Here is a 13,445-nt window from a genome sequence, read left to right as displayed (position 1 = left end):
TAATACACTGTCTGAGAGCACGAATGGAACGCGTCGATGTATCAAGATCGCAACCCCCCTTGCATATCTGCTATAGCTAGAAAAAAATCTGTGCGCGCCCCAGCTTTTCGCAAAGGAGGAAGAGTCAGCACCCACTAGGTGTGTCTCCTGCAGAAATAAGACATCCACCCCATGTCGCGCTGCATAGTTTAGAACTTGTCGCCTTTTCCTCGTGTCATTTAAACCTCGGACATTCCAAGACATGGAGGTAAGTTTGGAAGGTTACAAAAAACACAGTTGATGGACAGAATGTAGAACAATGTCATACATTCACCCCAGTACAAGGATCTGGGCCTAAATCCATCGTTTTTTTCACTCCACACCACCCTGGGTTAGACACTGGCTATATGCAAATCAGCTCTGACCCTTTGCCTCATGGGAAAAGTCCAGTCCGAACTGCCAAGCCCTGTCTTTCCCAGACCGGAATCAAGCATCCAAGGACCGGTTTCTGGCTATCAGCCTTCATTCAGCCTGGATAGCTTGACTCCAGTGGTGTGGAGAGCCTGGGACTCACGTCTGAGCATACCCAGCCCACTCGGGGTGAAAATTACAAAAAACACAGTTGATGGACAGAATGTAGAACAATGTCATACATTCACCCCAGTACAAGGATCTGGGCCTAAATCCATCGTTTTTTTCACTCCACACCACCCTGGGTTAGACACTGGCTATATGCAAATCAGCTCTGACCCTTTGCCTCATGGGAAAAGTCCAGTCCGAACTGCCAAGCCCTGTCTTTCCCAGACCGGAATCAAGCATCCAAGGACCGGTTTCTGGCTATCAGCCTTCATTCAGCCTGGATAGCTTGACTCCAGTGGTGTGGAGAGCCTGGGACTCACGTCTGAGCATACCCAGCCCACTCGGGGTGAAAATTACAAAAAACACAGTTGATGGACAGAATGTAGAACAATGTCATACATTCACCCCAGTACAAGGATCTGGGCCTAAATCCATCGTTTTTTTCACTCCACACCACCCTGGGTTAGACACTGGCTATATGCAAATCAGCTCTGACCCTTTGCCTCATGGGAAAAGTCCAGTCCGAACTGCCAAGCCCTGTCTTTCCCAGACCGGAATCAAGCATCCAAGGACCGGTTTCTGGCTATCAGCCTTCATTCAGCCTGGATAGCTTGACTCCAGTGGTGTGGAGAGCCTGGGACTCACGTCTGAGCATACCCAGCCCACTCGGGGTGAAAATTACAAAAAACACAGTTGATGGACAGAATGTAGAACAATGTCATACATTCACCCCAGTACAAGGATCTGGGCCTAAATCCATCGTTTTTTTCACTCCACACCACCCTGGGTTAGACACTGGCTATATGCAAATCAGCTCTGACCCTTTGCCTCATGGGAAAAGTCCAGTCCGAACTGCCAAGCCCTGTCTTTCCCAGACCGGAATCAAGCATCCAAGGACCGGTTTCTGGCTATCAGCCTTCATTCAGCCTGGATAGCTTGACTCCAGTGGTGTGGAGAGCCTGGGACTCACGTCTGAGCATACCCAGCCCACTCGGGGTGAAAATTACAAAAAACACAGTTGATGGACAGAATGTAGAACAATGTCATACATTCACCCCAGTACAAGGATCTGGGCCTAAATCCATCGTTTTTTTCACTCCACACCACCCTGGGTTAGACACTGGCTATATGCAAATCAGCTCTGACCCTTTGCCTCATGGGAAAAGTCCAGTCCGAACTGCCAAGCCCTGTCTTTCCCAGACCGGAATCAAGCATCCAAGGACCGGTTTCTGGCTATCAGCCTTCATTCAGCCTGGATAGCTTGACTCCAGTGGTGTGGAGAGCCTGGGACTCACGTCTGAGCATACCCAGCCCACTCGGGGTGAAAATTACAAAAAACACAGTTGATGGACAGAATGTAGAACAATGTCATACATTCACCCCAGTACAAGGATCTGGGCCTAAATCCATCGTTTTTTTCACTCCACACCACCCTGGGTTAGACACTGGCTATATGCAAATCAGCTCTGACCCTTTGCCTCATGGGAAAAGTCCAGTCCGAACTGCCAAGCCCTGTCTTTCCCAGACCGGAATCAAGCATCCAAGGACCGGTTTCTGGCTATCAGCCTTCATTCAGCCTGGATAGCTTGACTCCAGTGGTGTGGAGAGCCTGGGACTCACGTCTGAGCATACCCAGCCCACTCGGGGTGAAAATTACAAAAAACACAGTTGATGGACAGAATGTAGAACAATGTCATACATTCACCCCAGTACAAGGATCTGGGCCTAAATCCATCGTTTTTTTCACTCCACACCACCCTGGGTTAGACACTGGCTATATGCAAATCAGCTCTGACCCTTTGCCTCATGGGAAAAGTCCAGTCCGAACTGCCAAGCCCTGTCTTTCCCAGACCGGAATCAAGCATCCAAGGACCGGTTTCTGGCTATCAGCCTTCATTCAGCCTGGATAGCTTGACTCCAGTGGTGTGGAGAGCCTGGGACTCACGTCTGAGCATACCCAGCCCACTCGGGGTGAAAATTACAAAAAACACAGTTGATGGACAGAATGTAGAACAATGTCATACATTCACCCCAGTACAAGGATCTGGGCCTAAATCCATCGTTTTTTTCACTCCACACCACCCTGGGTTAGACACTGGCTATATGCAAATCAGCTCTGACCCTTTGCCTCATGGGAAAAGTCCAGTCCGAACTGCCAAGCCCTGTCTTTCCCAGACCGGAATCAAGCATCCAAGGACCGGTTTCTGGCTATCAGCCTTCATTCAGCCTGGATAGCTTGACTCCAGTGGTGTGGAGAGCCTGGGACTCACGTCTGAGCATACCCAGCCCACTCGGGGTGAAAATTACAAAAAACACAGTTGATGGACAGAATGTAGAACAATGTCATACATTCACCCCAGTACAAGGATCTGGGCCTAAATCCATCGTTTTTTTCACTCCACACCACCCTGGGTTAGACACTGGCTATATGCAAATCAGCTCTGACCCTTTGCCTCATGGGAAAAGTCCAGTCCGAACTGCCAAGCCCTGTCTTTCCCAGACCGGAATCAAGCATCCAAGGACCGGTTTCTGGCTATCAGCCTTCATTCAGCCTGGATAGCTTGACTCCAGTGGTGTGGAGAGCCTGGGACTCACGTCTGAGCATACCCAGCCCACTCGGGGTGAAAATTACAAAAAACACAGTTGATGGACAGAATGTAGAACAATGTCATACATTCACCCCAGTACAAGGATCTGGGCCTAAATCCATCGTTTTTTTCACTCCACACCACCCTGGGTTAGACACTGGCTATATGCAAATCAGCTCTGACCCTTTGCCTCATGGGAAAAGTCCAGTCCGAACTGCCAAGCCCTGTCTTTCCCAGACCGGAATCAAGCATCCAAGGACCGGTTTCTGGCTATCAGCCTTCATTCAGCCTGGATAGCTTGACTCCAGTGGTGTGGAGAGCCTGGGACTCACGTCTGAGCATACCCAGCCCACTCGGGGTGAAAATTACAAAAAACACAGTTGATGGACAGAATGTAGAACAATGTCATACATTCACCCCAGTACAAGGATCTGGGCCTAAATCCATCGTTTTTTTCACTCCACACCACCCTGGGTTAGACACTGGCTATATGCAAATCAGCTCTGACCCTTTGCCTCATGGGAAAAGTCCAGTCCGAACTGCCAAGCCCTGTCTTTCCCAGACCGGAATCAAGCATCCAAGGACCGGTTTCTGGCTATCAGCCTTCATTCAGCCTGGATAGCTTGACTCCAGTGGTGTGGAGAGCCTGGGACTCACGTCTGAGCATACCCAGCCCACTCGGGGTGAAAATTACAAAAAACACAGTTGATGGACAGAATGTAGAACAATGTCATACATTCACCCCAGTACAAGGATCTGGGCCTAAATCCATCGTTTTTTTCACTCCACACCACCCTGGGTTAGACACTGGCTATATGCAAATCAGCTCTGACCCTTTGCCTCATGGGAAAAGTCCAGTCCGAACTGCCAAGCCCTGTCTTTCCCAGACCGGAATCAAGCATCCAAGGACCGGTTTCTGGCTATCAGCCTTCATTCAGCCTGGATAGCTTGACTCCAGTGGTGTGGAGAGCCTGGGACTCACGTCTGAGCATACCCAGCCCACTCGGGGTGAAAATTACAAAAAACACAGTTGATGGACAGAATGTAGAACAATGTCATACATTCACCCCAGTACAAGGATCTGGGCCTAAATCCATCGTTTTTTTCACTCCACACCACCCTGGGTTAGACACTGGCTATATGCAAATCAGCTCTGACCCTTTGCCTCATGGGAAAAGTCCAGTCCGAACTGCCAAGCCCTGTCTTTCCCAGACCGGAATCAAGCATCCAAGGACCGGTTTCTGGCTATCAGCCTTCATTCAGCCTGGATAGCTTGACTCCAGTGGTGTGGAGAGCCTGGGACTCACGTCTGAGCATACCCAGCCCACTCGGGGTGAAAATTACAAAAAACACAGTTGATGGACAGAATGTAGAACAATGTCATACATTCACCCCAGTACAAGGATCTGGGCCTAAATCCATCGTTTTTTTCACTCCACACCACCCTGGGTTAGACACTGGCTATATGCAAATCAGCTCTGACCCTTTGCCTCATGGGAAAAGTCCAGTCCGAACTGCCAAGCCCTGTCTTTCCCAGACCGGAATCAAGCATCCAAGGACCGGTTTCTGGCTATCAGCCTTCATTCAGCCTGGATAGCTTGACTCCAGTGGTGTGGAGAGCCTGGGACTCACGTCTGAGCATACCCAGCCCACTCGGGGTGAAAATCACAAAAAACACAGTTGATGGACAGAATGTAGAACAATGTCATACATTCACCCCAGTACAAGGATCTGGGCCTAAATCCATCGTTTTTTTCACTCCACACCACCCTGGGTTAGACACTGGCTATATGCAAATCAGCTCTGACCCTTTGCCTCATGGGAAAAGTCCAGTCCGAACTGCCAAGCCCTGTCTTTCCCAGACCGGAATCAAGCATCCAAGGACCGGTTTCTGGCTATCAGCCTTCATTCAGCCTGGATAGCTTGACTCCAGTGGTGTGGAGAGCCTGGGACTCACGTCTGAGCATACCCAGCCCACTCGGGGTGAAAATTACAAAAAACACAGTTGATGGACAGAATGTAGAACAATGTCATACATTCACCCCAGTACAAGGATCTGGGCCTAAATCCATCGTTTTTTTCACTCCACACCACCCTGGGTTAGACACTGGCTATATGCAAATCAGCTCTGACCCTTTGCCTCATGGGAAAAGTCCAGTCCGAACTGCCAAGCCCTGTCTTTCCCAGACCGGAATCAAGCATCCAAGGACCGGTTTCTGGCTATCAGCCTTCATTCAGCCTGGATAGCTTGACTCCAGTGGTGTGGAGAGCCTGGGACTCACGTCAAACTCTGTGGAATCGTAAGAAAACATGTGTGGGCGAATCCGCCAGCTCCCTCCCGCAAATAGGCATCACTCAAATAGAAAAACAGTGCGTGTGCACAAACAACAGAACCAAAGCATAAACAAACCCATCCCAACCACCCACCACCCAGCCACTCCTTAAGCCCAAGGAGGCTAATCCCACCCCTCCGGAGACAACCTAGAGCAACAATCAACAACAGTTGTCCACTAATGTACCTGCAAAATAAAGACAACGTTAGAGAAAAGTACAATACGGCTCGCGCCATGGGGGTAGGCGACGCTCCGCCATGCGAGAACCACAATCGGGGCAACGTTCAATTGTCAGCAATTACGAATAAGCACTGCAAAAAAAACAAAGAACAGTATTTTCAGATGCAGAATACTGAGGCAAACAGCCTGGCACAAAAAGAAGGGGAGGAGATAAGTCAACCCTGTCCGGTTTCATTAAACAGGTCAGCACTAGCCTGTGAGTCAGTGCGTGGCGGAGACCGTTGAGCATCATCAGATTTTCGAGGGGACCCTCTGTTTTTGTAGGCTCGACAAAATTCCTGTGCCTCTGCAGGGGAGTCAAAAATGCGAAACCTGCCATCCACGTCCACCCTGAGTCTGGCAGGATACAGCATACCATAGCGCAACCCCAGTTTGCGCAATGCAGCCTTGACACCAGTGTACTTACGGCGCGCATCTTGGACCATGATGGTGAAGTCCGGGTAGAAAGAGAGCACATCTCCCTGCCACCGAACCTCGCCCGCCTCCCTGGCAGCCTTCAGCGCCGCATCTCTGTCCCTGAAGTTCATGAGCCTGGCAATAATGGGCCGGGGCGGCAGGCCAGGGTTAGGTCGGGGCCCCAGCGATCTGTGTGCGCGTTCAACCACAAAGCCAGCGGTAAACGTGTCTCGGCCAAAAAGTTCGATCAGGAGGTGTTCCACAAAAGTGTCAAAGCGTCCAGTAGCTGTCGTCTCCGCCACGCCAATAATTCGGATATTATTGCGCCTACTGCGCGCTTCTAAATCCTCGTTCTTAATCGCGACGTCTTTAAGGATCTTCTCCACTCGTTCCAACCTTTTCAGCGTCGACGCAGCTCCATCCTCGATGTCGGAAACTCTGGATTCCGCCAGGTCCAGGCGCCTATCGTGCAGTTGGATCGTCGCGCCCATGTCCGCCATTTTCTTTTCGAGGGTATCAAAGCGAGAATCCAAGGCCTTGAATCCAGCCCGCATCTCACCCATAATCTCAGCGACCATACCCGCAGTGTCTCTCGCCGCCACCTGGCCCTCAGTGTCCGCCTCCGCTGCCGGCGAAACCGCAGAAGCACGGACGGGCGCAGAACTGAAGGTAAGTCTCTTCTGGGTAACATCTTTCTTCACCATGTTGGCAGCAATGTCGGACAAATCACCAGTGGCACAGGACTCTACGACTACAGCGACACCCAGAGAGTCAAGCACAGTGACACGGCACCCCAGCAGCAAGGCGGTCAGATCGGGACCAGAGGATTAGGGGTACTCGTCGTTCCTCCGCCCCAGGGCTGAGTCACGCAGCAGGAGCCCACGATTCGCAAAGGCAGTTGCACCCAGGACGGCAGGGTATGAATCCGGCTGGAGTAATGTGCCAGAGGTCAAGAAGTAGGGTCAGCAGGTGGCCGCGGCAACCCCCCGGCAGCAGCCGGCGGATTAAGGGGCCCGCCAAGACAGGCAGCCAATGGTGGAGTAGTGGGGGGACCAGGTAGGCAAGGCCTCGAGGCAAAAGCAGCACAAATGGGCGAGGTCCCGCAGGTCATGCAGCCAGCGCCGGCCACGAGGAGGTGCACAGGCGTCCGACAATCAAGGCCACTGCATCAGCAGGAGTGCAGGAGAGTTTGTAAGCCCTAGGTCAGCAGGGGGACAGGCGCAGGTCTGGGGTGCACGGTAGCGGTGGGGGTAAAGGTGGCAGGCCCCCACCGAATGCAGCGATGCCAGGCCGACCGCAGAGCGCCCAATAGCCCACCGGCCACACCCCTCGCCAATCACCCCCCCACCCCGGAGCCCGCCGCCCGCGCGCTCCGCTTGCCGCCGCACTTCCCGGGCAGTCCCCGAAAATCGAGGCCCCGGCTCCCAAGGCCGGACCAGGCCGCAAGTGCCGGTCGCGCACCGAGGGGCCGCACCTCCACCCACGGGCACCACCGGGGCCGAGCAGCGGACTTGGGAGAGCACTACAGCGGCCCAAGGGCCGAGGGGGACAGCAAGGGGGCAATCAGGAGACTCACCAGGCGCTCCGGAGCTGCAATGGAACGGCCCGCGAGGCACAGCCGGCCTCAGCACCTCTCAGATGTTCCAACCTTCCACGTCGTCCCCCGTCCTCCAGACTAGGCAGGCTGCATCAGGCGGCTTCAGGGATCAGTTGCAGGCATAATCCGACCCCAGCGCAGCGCCGGATCACTTGCGAACGGCCCCATTCATTTCTCGCCCGGCGGAGCTCTACAGTCAGGCGGCCATTTCGTTCGCCTGCGTAGCCACGCCCCCGACGACGAAGAAGTTTATGGGGCCGCGGAAGATAGCTCGGAGGAAGAGCTATGCCCCGAAGGTTACATGACTCAGGCTCAGGTCACGGGATCGCCACTCGGCCTTACCCACGACCCTGCACCGCAATCCCCGGCCCCGCCTTCTGGCCCGGCCACGGACACATCAGCGGAGCTGCCATTGCGCATATCGAAACCGAAACCTTCGGATTCGACCACAACAAAGATGGCCGACGTACCATCGAAACCGAAGAAGCCTGCTACGTCATCGGCTCCGTCGCCTTCAGTGGCTCCGAAACCGAAGAAGGCTGTCGAGACGGCACCGCTACATACGGTGGCCAAGGAGCCGACCTCAAAGAAGGTCGTCGAACACGTGTCGAGCACGGTTGCTCCACCAAAGTCCACAAAGACTGTCGAACGCCCATCGGACGCGACTGCGCCGCCAACAGGCAAACTCCCGGTCGAAGCGCAGTCGACGAAGGGCCCCGAGCCGAAGTCCAGAGGCCCTACGCAACGGCACAAAGAAGCCGGTCCAAAACCAACGGCATCGGCGCATAAGCCTAGGAAGGAGGCCCGAACCATTGGGGTCGAAGATGCGTCGGAGGCTCCAGTATGCACGGACACCTCGTCGACGCTAGGCTCCTCCGATGGGGACGTCATGGGTCATCGGTAACTAAACCCTCCGCTTCCTTCACAAAGCAAGTCACCGACTCCCTCAAACGGATTCGGGAGAAGACTTTGCCGTCGACGACTCACACGCCGTCAGCTAAAAAATTGGTGGACGCACAGACGAAGACTCCCAAGCAGATCCTCTACACTCTGCCGCCGAGGGTGGCACCGAAGGCCTTTGCACCCCGGTCGGTGTCAAAGGACACAGAGGCCTCACAACACTCGTTGGGTGGCCATTTGAGTCAACCTCAAGCTTCAGAAGAACAATCTGAACATTATATCGAATTGGAATCATATGTCATACCTCTGAAGAAGAAAAGGCCAGCACAGGACCTTCCTGCCCTTGTGGAACCTATTCATCCTCAACCAAGGAGGAGCCCATCACCCTCTCCCAATGCTTCAGGGGGAGATGACGATGATCAGGATGACCAGTACAATTTCCCAGATAACAAAGACCCTGATGAGCAACAGGACTCATGGGTGGACACTGGTGACCAGGGAGGCCAACAAATGGTACAGGACCCTCAGGTTTATGGTGTGCGGACATCCCCAACTGAGGATTCAGCGGCATTCAATGCCTTGATTGAACGGGCGGCTGCAAATCATAAGGTGGACATGCATGCCGACCCGGTGGAAGAAGATTTTTTGTTTCACACTTTCTCTGCCGCAGAAAAAACTGTTAAAACGCTTCCAATGCTCAAAGGTGTCCTCAAACATGCACCGGAAGTCTTTAAGGAACCAACCAGGGCAAGAGTGGTGAACCCACGTATTGAAAAGAAATACAGACCGGCACCTGGAGACCCAGCATATATTCGGGGACAGTTGCCTCTAGACTCTTTGGTGGTCGCCAATGCCCGCAAACAGGCGAACTCCCAGACGACGGGTGAAGCTCCTCCCCCAGACAAAGAGTCGTAAGTGCTAGAGGCGTCTGGTAAAAGGGTGGCTGCACAGGCAGCCAATATCTGGCGCATATCGAACACACAAGCACTGTTGGCACGATATTATAGGGCGCATTACGACACCCTAGAGCAGCTCCTTCAACACCTTCCAGATGAGTTTAAAGAGGCAGCTGAGATGCTGATACAGGAGGGCAAGCTCATTTCAAACGCTGCAATTAAGTGTGCGCTTGATGTTGCTGATACAGTGGCTAGAGCAATTAACACTAGCGTGATGTTAATGCGTCAAGCATGGCTTCGCATATCAGGGTTTAAACCTGACATTCGAACTACAATACTCAACCAGCCCGTTAATCCCGACAGACTGTTTGGCCCGGACATTGACACCACCCTCGAGAAGATTAAAAAAGACAATGAGACAGCTAAATCCATGGGGGCGCTTCAGTCTCAGCAATTCAGGGGGAGCACTTTTCGTCGCTCAAGTACCCGTGGTGTTACCAGAGGACACTTGGCACAGCAGACGCATTTCACCAAAAGTGGCGCGCAGTCCTCGTACCCCAAGCAGGGTAGAGGGGGTTACAGAGGAAACAGTGCCAAGGGCAGGGGCAGAGGCAACAACACCTCCCGTTCCTCTGCCGCCAACAAACAGTGACTCTCTGTCACTGCCCCCCGACCATCCAACACCTGTCGGGGGAAGACTCCAGCAGTTCCTGCCAGTCTGGACGTCCATCACCACAGACAGGTTGGTGAGAAAACGTATCCAATACGGTTACTGTTTGGAGTTGACATCCACTCCACCCAACATTCCCCCAAAACAACGTCCTATGTCGGAAGAGCACTTGCACTTATTGCAGCAGGAAGTTCTTGTGATGCTGCAAAAAGGCGCAATAGAGCTCGTACCAGTGGAGGAGGAAGGAACAGGGGTCTATTCCCTGTACTTCCTCATCCCAAAAAAGGACGGATCCCTCAGACCCATTCTGGATCTACGCCCCCTCAACCTGTATATCCTATCAGAACATTTTCAGATTCTAACGCTGCAGCAAATTCTTCCCCTGCTAAACCAAGAGGACTTCCTAGCAACCTTGGACCTCAAGGATGCTTATTTCCACATACCACTCCACCCCTCCCACAGAACGCTGCAGCAAATTCTTCCCCTGCTAAACCAAGGGGACTTCCTAGCAACCTTGGACCTCAAGGATGCTTATTTCCACATACCACTCCACCCCTCCCACAGAAAGTACCTCAGGTTCACCATCAAAAACAGGCATTATCAGTTCAAAGTCCTTCCCTTCGGAGTGACCACTGCCCCCAGAGTGTTCACCAAGTGTCTGGCGACAGTAGCGGCGCACCTCAGGAGACAAAATATACATGTCTACCCTTACCTAGATGACTGGCTGGTTCAAGCAAAGTCGGAACAACAGTGCGCCGCACACATGTCCCACACTATTCACCTCCTTCACAGTCTGGGGTTCTCACTGAACTACCCAAAGTCGCACCTTCAGCCTTCTCACGTGCGGCAGTATCTGGGTGCGACATTAAATACTCTGACTGCTACAGCTCAGCCAAACCAAGCGAGGATCGACAGCATTCAGTCGCTCATCCAAAGGTTCAGACCGCAACACTCCCTACCAGCGAGAGTGTTCATGCAGTTGATAGGCATGATGGCCTCCTGCATCTTCATAGTCCCACACGCGAGGCTGCATATGCGTCCGCTCCAAGAATGCTTGGCACATCAGTGGACTCAGGCTCAAGGACAGTTGAAAGACCTAGTGTTGGTGACCGGTCGGGCATACAACTCTCTGCATTGGTGGACTCCACACAACCTTTGCAAAGGCCGACCGTTCCAAGAGCCTGTGCCACAGATTGTCCTAACGACGGACGCATCTCTCCAGGGGTGGGGAGCTCATGTGCTCCACTACACGGTGCAGGGACTGTGGTCAACGCAGCAACAAAAGATGCACATCAACTACCTGGAGTTGATGGCGATCTTCATGGCGCTCAAGTCCTTCAAAGTACATCTATGCAACAAGGTCGTGTTGATCCGGACGGACAACATGACAGCCATGTACTACATCCAGAAGCAGGGAGGGACACACTCTCCACAGCTGTCTCATCTGGCTCAGAGCATGTGGAAGTGGGCCATTCAAAGGAACATCTTCTTCATGGCGGAACACCTCCCAGGCAAGGACAATCAGATGGCGGATCTGCTCAGCAGGTACAGCCATCAAATGCACGAATGGGAGATACATCCATCAGTACTCCACCCGTACTTCCAGCAGTGGGGTCATCCGGAGATCGACCTGTTTGCCACAAGGGAAAACGCAAAATGCCAAAGCTTTGCTGCCAGGTTCCCTCACCCACAATCGCAGGGCAATGCGATATGGATGAACTGGTCAGGCAGATTTGCGTACGCTTTTCCCCCAGCGCCTCTCATTCCGCTGGTGGCAAGAAAGCTAAAGCAACACTCGATGACGCTCATCCTGGTTGCTCCAACGTGGGCACGCCAACCATGGTACACCACGTTTCTGGACCTTTCCGTGGTACCGCATCAGAGACTGCGTCTCACTCCCAGGCTATTGACGCAGAACCATGGCGACATTCAGCATCCAGATCCGCAACAGCTCAATCTGGCGATCTGGCTCCTGAGGTCTTAGAATTTGGCTATCTCAACCTGCCTCTTGAATGCATGAACATCATCAGAGAGGCACGGAAGCCCACTACCCGAGCTTGCTATGCCGCAAAGTGGAAGCGGTTTGTCATTTACTGTACAGAACATCACATTGACCCGCTTGATGCATCTATTCCTAACATCATCTGCTATTTGTTACATCTTTACAAATGCAATCTAGCTTACGCTTCCATTCGGATACACTTATCCGCCATAGCGGCTTATCTCCAGAACAGGCAGCATCTCTCCGTTTTCAAGGTGCCTGCCATTAAAGCCTTCCTGGAGGGACTGAAAAGAGTCATTCCTCCCAGAACACCACCAGCTCCTGTACGGAACCTCAATGTGGTCCTCACTAGACTAATGGGCCCACCTTTTGAGCCGCTACATTCATGCGAGATTCAGTTCCTGACATGGAAAGTGGCCTTTCTCATTGCTATTACATTCCTCAGGCGTGTTAGTGAGCTGCAAGCGCTCACTATACACGAGCCATTCATACAAATTCATTCAAACAGGGTAGTGCTTCGCACTAACCCCAAGTTCCTTCCGAAGGTGGTGTCACAGTTTCATGTCAAACAAACTATTGAACTGCCCGCATTCTTTCAAAACCCACAAACAGTAGCGGAAAGAATGCTCCATACGTTGGACGTAAAAAGGGCACTCATGTACTACATTGACAGAACACAACAATTTAGAAAGACACAGCAATTTTTTGTTGCCTTCTCTGCCCAGCACAAAGGCAACCCTATTTCCAAGGCAGGAATAGCCAGATGGATTGTTAAGTGCATTCAGATTTGCTATCAAAAAGCTAAACGTACTTTAACGGTCCCCCCAAGAGCGCACTCCACACGCAAGTTCGGGGCCTCCATGGCTTTCCTGGGGAACATTCCTTTGGAAGACATTTGTAGAGCAGCCACGTGGTCTACACCACACACGTTTACAAAACATTACTGTGTTGATGTGCATTCCAAGCAGCAGGCAGCTGTAGGTCAGGCTGTTCTCAAAACACTTTTTCAGACTTCTGCAGCTGGCACGGGCAGCCGCCGTTGATGGAGGGACTGCTATGTATTCTATGCAATAGATATGAATTTAGCAGCCCACATGCCTCGAACTGAATATGCTACTTGCCAGTATGCATCTGTTCTTGGCATGTAGGGCTGCTAACATTCATATCGCCCACCCTCCTCCCCGGTGCCCGTAGCGGCTGCAGATCCTTCTTGCATTCAATCATTAGCATGGACATCATTTACACTATTTCACTCCATCTCCGCC

The sequence above is a fragment of the Lissotriton helveticus genome, chromosome 10, assembly GCF_964261635.1.
Source record: "Lissotriton helveticus chromosome 10, aLisHel1.1, whole genome shotgun sequence".
Classification (NCBI taxonomy): Eukaryota; Metazoa; Chordata; class Amphibia; order Caudata; family Salamandridae; genus Lissotriton; species Lissotriton helveticus.
Note: the sequence above shows the minus strand (reverse complement) of the source record.